Genomic DNA, 9,402 nt, shown 5'->3' with positions numbered 1-9,402 from the left:
TCCTCCTGCCTCAGCCTCCTGAGTTGCTGGAATTACAGGTGTGCACCACCACAGCTGGTCCAAATTGTTGTTTTTCACCAAAACATGAGTGCATACATAGAAATTCTAAAAGAAACACATATAAATTAATGGAGTAAATCTGTGAATTTAGCCAGATCAATATGTAAAAATTAATAATGCTTTTATATGACAATAATAAACAGGGAAAATGTAAATATGCCATTTACAATAGCATAAAAAATCAAATACTTAGAAATAAATCTAAGAGAAGATGTGCAAGATTTCTACTTGAAAAACTGTAAAATACTACAGAGTTCAATTAGAGAAGACCTAAGTAGATATAGGGGCATACTTATGAACTAGAAGATACAATATTATAAAGATGTCAATCCTCCCCACAGTGATCTATAAATTGAATGTAATACCAACAAAAATCCCAAAAGGTACTGTGAGTATATACATATTGATAACTCTAAAATTTATGTAGAATAAAAAGGACTGAGAGCACCCCAAGACAATCCCTACAGATTCCAAGATTATTGATATATGAACATTTTATAAAGCTATAATAATTAAGACAGTATAGTATTAGTACAAGAATAAGAAACAGAAAATCCATAAAATTACCCACATATACATGTGCACATGTGTATGTCTGTGTGTGCATGTGTTCACAAACAAGTGATTTGTATCAATGACAGCAATGTTCAGTAGTGGGATAAGGACAATCTTCTGATTAACCAATAACAGGTCAATGATGGATATCCATGTGCAGAAAATGAATGCTGATCTTTGCCTTATCCCACACCACACACCAAAATCAATTCTATCTGGGTTATATATTTAAATATGATTGGATAACAATAAAGCACTTGGGAAATAATAAAGGAAACTATCTTTATGACCTTGGGATATAAAACAGTCCACGAAAGCGGTAAACATAAAAGAAAATGATCGATTGTACTGCATTAAGGTTAATGAAATTAATAATAATGGTGTTTATCAACTGACACCATTAAAAGAATAAAAGATAATGGCAAGAGAAGGTAGGAAAAGGTATTTTCAACACAGGTTAATGACAAAAGACTAATAGAATATACTTAGAACACCTGCAAATTAATATGATCACAGAAAACTAGGCGAAATATTTGAACAGCACTTTACATAAAAGGATGTTTAAATGGCCAATAAACTATGACAGCATGTTCAAAATCATTGGTAATCAGGGAAGCACACATTAAAACCACAATGAGATCCTTGTGACAGCCTAAAATACAGAATGCTTCTGGGGGCTGACAAAAATGTAGAAACTGGAGCTCTCTTACTGGGTTGTAGGAATGTAACTTCATACAACAACTCTGAGAAAGAATTTCTTTATTTTTATCTTTTTTAAATTTGTTGATTCTTTTTAGTTCTACACGATTGCAGAATCCATTTTGATATAATTATACAAGCACGAACTATATCTAATTCTAGTTAGGAATCCATTCTTACGGATGAACATGGGGGTGGGATTCACTGTGTTGTTTTCATGTATGAAAATGGAAGGAAAAATCATGTCAGATTCATTCCATGTCTTTCCTGGGAGAAAAGAGTTTCTATCTAAAGTTGACACGCTTCACACACTGCACCCAGCAATTCTAGTCCTGGATACAGAATAAACAGAAAAGCCCACCTATGTCCATAAAAGACATGCACATGGAATGTCCTTGGCACTATTACTTGTGATAAGACAAAAAACAGGGAAAAACACTCTCAGATGTCCTTTCAAATAAGACGGATAAACAAATGGTGGCCAACTGGTAGCGTGAAATATTAAACAACCATGAAAATAAACAAGCAACTAGAAATTCACAGCACAAATTACCCTTATGAACAGCAACATCGAACAAAAAGCCAGACTCACAAAAGCACATATTTCATGTGCTATATAAAACTGAAATTTAGACAAAACTAACCGATGATGTTGGGAGTCAGGATAATAATTGCCAATAGGAAAGACTCACAGGGAGAGGAGATAAGTGGGTGTCCCAGGGGCTGACAGTGTTCTACTTCCTGATTCCACTAGAGCTCATATGGATAAAGTCATTGTGAGAAACCCTAGCAGACCATCAACCTGTAATTGGTATATTTTTCTGAATATATGTTGTACTTCAATAAAATAATCTTTAAAAACAGAGAATATACTTATTATTTTTAAATCTGGAGGCACAACCAACAAGAAAGGAGTAGAAAAAGGAAGGTCTCCATGCATTGTGAAGTTGGTACAAAACACCCATCAGGTGGAGGTTACTTAGGGGTGGGCTGGAAAGGGAGAGATGAGGAAGGGGGTGTAGTTTTTCTATCTTTTCCTCTAAATTCTAGGAGATGAAATTGTCAACCAGACTATTAGCTGGCTGATACCCATAGCAAATCCTTAATAACTTGTTCTTTGGCGAAGAAAAAAAAAAAAAAAAACACCCATATTCGTCCCGGTGAATTGATGATGATTTTATTGCCTTGGGAGATGAGGGTGTTGTTTCTTGTTTTCTGCTTCCTTAGTTAAATGTTTCCCCACACTGTAGTCAAAACACAGCGGCTGCTGAAGAGGAGGAAAAAAAAAAATCAATAGAGGACTGGAGTTTATTGGGTCTGATCTGATGACTTTCTATCATGAAGTAATGTCTAGAATTGGAATCCAGAAAAGTGAAGCCAACTGGGAAGCGCATACAGATTTTGTGATATCTTTGCTTCACCCGTCGACCCACTCTCCCCGTGAGTCTCAATGCTGGATATTTCTCAACATTATGCCAAAACATGCATGTGCCATGCTTGTATTCTCTCTCTCTCTCTCTATCAAAGGCTTCCTGATTCAGTCCACAAGTCACCCTGTTATTTCCTACTTCTTCTTTGAGCATTACTTTTCTGAATGAAAAACTCCTGTCAGGTTCTTGGCCTCAGTTCCCCCACCAGCACCAAGAAGGGGCTAGATATGATTTATTTTTCTGACTCCATCTTTTTCAGACCCCAACCATGGATCTTAGATTCTTCCTGCTTCTTTAGGAAGCAAAAACACAGACAAAGAACAAAGACAGGCAAATCGAAAGCCTTGGGTCTAGAAGAACCAGTCTGGGCCCCAAATGGACAAGCCTCTGGATCACATTCCTCCTCACCTCCACCACCGCTTCTTTGGCTCCCAAACCGTTCCCAGGGTAGCGATCTTCCTGTCCATACAATGTCTACTTATGCATTCATTTATTTATTATTTTTTTTCATAGAGAGTCCACATTACACATTCAAACCCTAGAGCTGAAAAGTTTCCCCAACATTCCCCCCACCCTTAGCACACAGAGGTCTAACTGTGGACCATGGGCATTTGTCATTTCTTTGGTAATGTCACTGGCCAAGGGACCACACGGTCTACCTGAAGAGCAGTCCCAGTTCTGAGGGCCCTTTGGATCATCAGCGGCTGCCCGACCCCTGAGGTCATTGAAGTGTCCAGCCCTCATGGTCATTTAGTTCAAGCAGCTACCTTTGCTGTTGTGGGTGGCTCCTTAAAACTCCCCATTCCAGGAGACAGAGAAGGCCGAGTGTGAAAAGCACACCTTTTGTGAGCCAGTCCCTGGACTAACGTGGAACACCCTCTGCACAGCCCCAGGGGTTGGTCTCGGTGACAGCTGGCTGCGTTCCTATGACTTTCATGACCAGCTGCATTAATGCCGCTTTCTTGGCCTCAGTTCATCACATTACCTGGCTTCCTTGGCTTCCTTTCAGCACAGAAGCTGCTCAGTGAAGGTTGTAATTTCCTGACTCTAATGCATGACAAGGTTTCACTTAAAGGATAGAATAAAATTACCTTGGGAGGCAGACACTGGGAAGTCATAGATACGACCTGGTCCACAGGGACACTCAGGGCCAGGCCGGTTGCAAAGAGCTCCTAAGAGTCTCCATTTGATATCAACCAGGTTCCCTTTGACTTTCATTCCTAGTTCTGTCGTCAGGATCAAGGCTTCAGAAGGGCCAGAGTCAGGCTCAGTCTGCCTGGAGTTAGGCCACGGAGTTGACTGTCCTAAACCTAATTGGCTCTTTTTCTGACTGAGATCCATGACCCTGGGCACATTCACTGTGTGCACTAATAATTGACCCCTCGGGGCTCTTTTCTCTCCAACAAAGAGTCCTCACAAAGGTGAGAAGCCTCACCCATCATGCATGTGGCCTCACTGAAGTCTTGCCGCCATCCACTGAGTTACACAGAACCAGGTGGAGCTGGGGCCGTGAGGGGCTGGGGCTTGCCCCAGGTTATCAGGTCAATCCCTGACCTCCAACAGACTTCATGAATTAACAGACAAGGACATGACACCAGTAACAAAGAAAGGATCCCAGCTGACACCTTCCTGTGTGTCGAGGAAGAGAAAGGGCAAGAATGAAAGGGGTGGGTGAAACCCCGGAGAGGGACTCCCTCAGCACTCCAGGGAAGCCTAATCCCAGGGAAGGACATTCTCTGTCTGGACATGCACATCTTTGGTAGAACTTCCCACCAGGAAGTCACAGAGGCATCTTGACCTTCCCCTCTCCTGCCCTTCCTTGTCAAGTGGCTGAAGAAAAGCTCAGACCTGGATAACTGAGGACATGCCAACAGGAGGTGGATATTCTTCAGTTTAAGACTCAGGAGCCACTCAGCAGACCGTGCCTCAGCCATCTCCACACAGAACTATTCTATCAAGGGCGAATGAGCTCAATCTCCTGCTTCATCATTCTGGACCAGGCTTAGGGCCGGCTCTCGAAGAGTCCATCTGTGCTCCGGGTCACAGCCAAAAGGCTTTTGTTATTTCCAGAAGGACACAGAGAGACAAGGTCTTAGATGCCAGAACTTGCCTCCTGGGGCTTAGGGGAATCTTGATTTCTAGAACTTCCTCCAGGCTGGGAGTAAGGAGATTCTAGGTGATAGCAGAGTTGTTTCTCACTGAGGGACCACAGCCAAAGGAGCCACATTGATCACGGGTGCTGCATTTAGCACTGTCTCCCACTGGAGGTTTCCTGAAGGGCCCTCTCACTGTGTTGCCATTGCAAAGAAACTCCCTCAACCACTTGGTCTTGCTCTTAGGTAAGGACAGAAGCACTGATGTTCAAGGGATAGTTAGGGGCAGGGTCTGGACTTCAGGTCCAGCAGTGACCAGACCCTGAGAAGTCAGGGTCCACACAAGCAGAACAGCCTGAGAGAGATGGGTTGGAGCAGCAAAGAGGTCAGAACTCCCTGGGCAATCAGGAACAGAGCCACTTCTCTCTCTCCAGACTTCCACTTACAAATCCCTATTTACAAAATGGAGATGGCATCTAAAGAGACTGGATAAGAACTCCATAAACATGATATATAAAAACAGGTGTGCAGAAAACTCAGACTAGCAAGAGAGGCTTTCTCTCTCGCTCTCTCTCTCTCTCTCCCCTCACTGTTCCCTTCACTAGAGCTTCAGAGTCCAGGCTTTAGCCGAAAGGATCAGCTCAGAACTAACTGGCTGAACTTGAACTTGGATGTGGTTCTACATGATGGGTCTCTTTGGAGGGACTGGAGCTTGAGTCGAGGCAATCTTCAAGGGTGCAACACCAATTCCTTTTCATATTCATGGAGTTAAGTTTCCTTGAGGAAGGGGAGGTTTGGTGCTAAGCATAACAGCTGGGTGTGCAGGTTGCAAAGAGACCTAATTTTAGATTTGTTTTGACATTTTCCAGGGTTTAGTCACCGGTGCCTGGGATCAAGGGAGCCGGTATGTAGAGAATGCTGCATTCTAAAATGTGTGTCTGTCCAGTTATTTCTGAAGCACAGAGAAAGTCCTGTCCACAAAGGCAAGGAGCTGCGGTGGGAAACTGTCACTTTCTTTTAATAGTTCAATGTACATTGACCTGTCCCATGGACCTGTGTCACTAGTAGGCGTTTATATGCGAGAAATAAAAACATAGGTCACACAAAGCCTCATTCAAGATTATTCATTAGTCTTTTCATAATAGTCAAAAACCCTTAATAAATTCACTAAAGATGAAGGAGGAAATGGAGAAGAGTAGGTGTCGGGGATGGTGCCCCAGTTTCTTGTTTGGTCACAAGGTGTATGGGAACGAACATTGCTCTTTTTGAAAAAATAGACAGTAGAGAGAAGTAGGTTTGGTGAGAAGATTGTGGGCTGAGCTTTGGCCATGCAGTCTGAAGAAGCTGCAGAGCATCCAGGGTGGATCTGTCCAGGGGGCTCAATATATATGTGAAGAATAAAGAAATGAGTGGAACACAATTCCTTTGGTGTGCGTGCATGCATGCATACATGTGTGCATGTGTGAGTGTGGTTCTGAGGATGGAACCCAGAGCCCTTAGCATGCTAGGCAAGCACTCTGCCACTGAGCTACATTCCCAGCCCCAAGTTTTTTTTGTATCTGTTATCTGCTGCACTGCATTATACTCTGGATTCTTTCATTTTTCATCCATGTAGGATGCAAGCCACACTAATCTTTGCAGTAGCATCCTCTGGGCCCCCAGAGAGGGCTGGGCTGCCAACTTCTCATGGAGTAATTAAATGACAAATTACCTGCAGGCTCTCAGCTGGAAAACCTGTAGGAGCATAGCCTTTCCATATTCATAGGATTTAATCAAATCTGAAAGCTTGAAGGACCTTCATCAGCCTTTGTTCTAAAGACCTTTACAGTTGGAGAAACTGAGGCTCAAAGCCTCAGGACCATGACTCATTCAAGAATACCCAGGGATTTTGTAAGATGGGAGGCTTATTGCTCTTTCCTCCTGTTTCCCTGGAAAGAGGGAATTTTCTATTCCATTCCCAGGATGAGACAGTATCAGAAGAACATTTCCCATCCTTCTTTCCAACCCCTTCCCCTGAGAGGAGGAAAATCTTATCTGATTGGAGAGATGAGTATACAGAAAAACTACTGTGCAAGCAATTGCCCAGCTTTTCAAACGGACCACAGCTTCCCTTGCAGTCGGCTCAGAGGTGGGGATTTCTACACCCACCAACCGACCCATGCCTGGGGGGGGGGGGTCCAGATGATCCAGATACTCCGTCCTTCACTGGGTGGGCAAATGCAATGCAGGAGAAAAGAACTTGAATGCTATACTTGGGGTTAATTTCAAGGTGAGTTTATCAATGTACCTGAGTTGGTAACAAAGTTAATAGTGTATCTTGATCTTTACAGGGTTTCCTATATATATATATATATATTCTCAGAGTTGTGATTAATTATCACCCTCCCCTTCAACATGGGGAAAAGTATCAGTGCAGTGGGTAGAGGTTAGCCAGGCCCCCTGCGGCCTACCCAGGCAATTTCCCTAAAAATGAAGGAGAAAATGGGGGGAAAATAGATAACAGGGATGGTGTCCCTGTTTCTTATTTGGGTTGTCAGGTAGATCATAAGTTTGTTTTTTTGGGGAAAGAAAAAAAAATTCAAAAAGGAGAGAGAAGAAATAGGTTTAGAGAGAAAGCAGTGATTCATCTTTGGCCAGGCAGAGCGTCCAGGGTGGAGGTGTCCAAGGAGCAGGTGGAGATATGACCATCTGGAGCTCCTGGGAGAGACCTGGGCTAGAGATTTAGGAGCCATCAGGGCACAGGGGTGTGGGTACATTCCTGGGGAGATGAGAACCATGGATGGAGACCTCAGGGGCTCCAAATTTGAGTGATGGATAGAGAATGAGAAAATCAGCAAGATGAAGGGGAAAGAGACTGAGGGTGAGCTGAATTGGATAGAGGAGTACGTGGTGTTTTGAGAACAAAGGGCAGAAAGACTTTCAAGGACCAAGCACTTAGAAAGACTCAGGTGCATGTTTTGTAGTTTGCAGGGCTGAGCAGAGGTTTTCAAAGTGTGGTCCACAAGCCAACTGCGTCAGGATCACCTGACAATTTGTTAGATGTGAGATTTCTCTGGCCTTACACCAAACACACTGAATCAGAAACTCTGGGCTTGAGGCCTAGCAATCTGTGTTTTAATAAACTCTCCAGGTAACTCATACATATTCAAGTTTAAAAAGTCTCTGATGTTAAGGGGGTAAGTGCTGAAGAGTAATATTGGCCAAATTATATTGTTATACTGTGTGCACAGATGAATATGTAAAAACAAATCCCATCAAGATGTACAACTATAATGCACCAATAAAAATGCAGAAAGAAGTTAAAAAAAGAGAGAGAGAATCTCTAATGTTAGACATTGCTGTCTTACACATCTTTTATTTATTCGGAAAAGAGCCTATGGCGCTCTACCACAGAGCTACGTACCCCCAACCCTTTTTATTTTTTATTTTAAAACAGGAATGACTAAACAATTGTGATCCTACTGACTCAGCCTCCTTGTTAGCCAGGATCACAGGCAGGTGGTACTGTGCCTGCTCATCTTACACATCTTTAATTAGATTTATTTCTGGCTATTTTTGAGACATTTTGTGAGTTATTGATTAATGTTATTTTAAAACTTATTTTCATAGTTGTTTATTGCTAGCATATAGAAATACAATTGCTTTCTATTGATCTTCAATACACTTCCTTGCAAAATGCCCTCATGGATTCTAGGTTTGGAGAAATCAGTGAACTTAATAAGAGCGCTTTCACAGAAAAAAAAAAAAAAAAAAAAAAAACAGAAGTCCCAGGTTAGACTGTAAGGCATTTTGCTAAAGGTTCTGTGCTTTCTGAGAACTTTCCATATATCATTCGTGTGAAGTGTGGACTGGATTACATATAAGCGATCTTTTGTCCCACTGAGACATACTTCCCTATGGGACCAAAATTGGAAATTGACTCTGATTGACGAGATATAATAGCTCCAGTATCCAACCATCCTGGGTGGCTTGGGACTAAGGGATTTCCCAAGAGTCAAAACTTTCAGTTCTTGGTCCCAGACCAACCAAGATGGCCAATTGCTCTAACCATGAACTTTGCCTCATGAAGCTGAACAACCTGGTAATTCAAAAACTCCAGAGACCATCATGGGAGTCATGCCTGACCCCAGATGCTTGTGAAGATTGATTGTGAAGGCTGTGAACATTGCACAGCTTTTTTCATTCAGGCCACAGTCTTTCAATTTTTCAGACCTCCAAGCCTGCAGCTCATCCATCAAAGTGCCCTCCTGCTGCCTTAGCTGTCTCCTCTGTGTACTTGAGGGTCTTCCTTACCAGCATTCTCCCAGAATCTTTTAGGAGTTCATACCCTGGAGATTTCTGAACACTGATCATCAGCATCCAGGGGGGAGAAAAATATAACATATCCAGGTGCTATCCACTGAGATGGCAGTTCTTAGCCATCTTCCCCCATGAAACTCAAGACACAAATTCTCAGGTGCGATTTCCATCTCACAGCCCAAACTTCACCACTTTCCACATAAGAAAGCACGTCTTTCTTGAAAGCAAATGAAACTATTCTAGGGATAACCTTGAATCCTGTCTAA

Source organism: Callospermophilus lateralis, chromosome 11 (assembly GCF_048772815.1).
Source record: "Callospermophilus lateralis isolate mCalLat2 chromosome 11, mCalLat2.hap1, whole genome shotgun sequence".
Taxonomy (NCBI): domain Eukaryota; kingdom Metazoa; phylum Chordata; class Mammalia; order Rodentia; family Sciuridae; genus Callospermophilus; species Callospermophilus lateralis.
The sequence above is the reverse complement of the archived record's forward strand: the minus strand, read 5'-3'. Positions refer to the sequence as shown.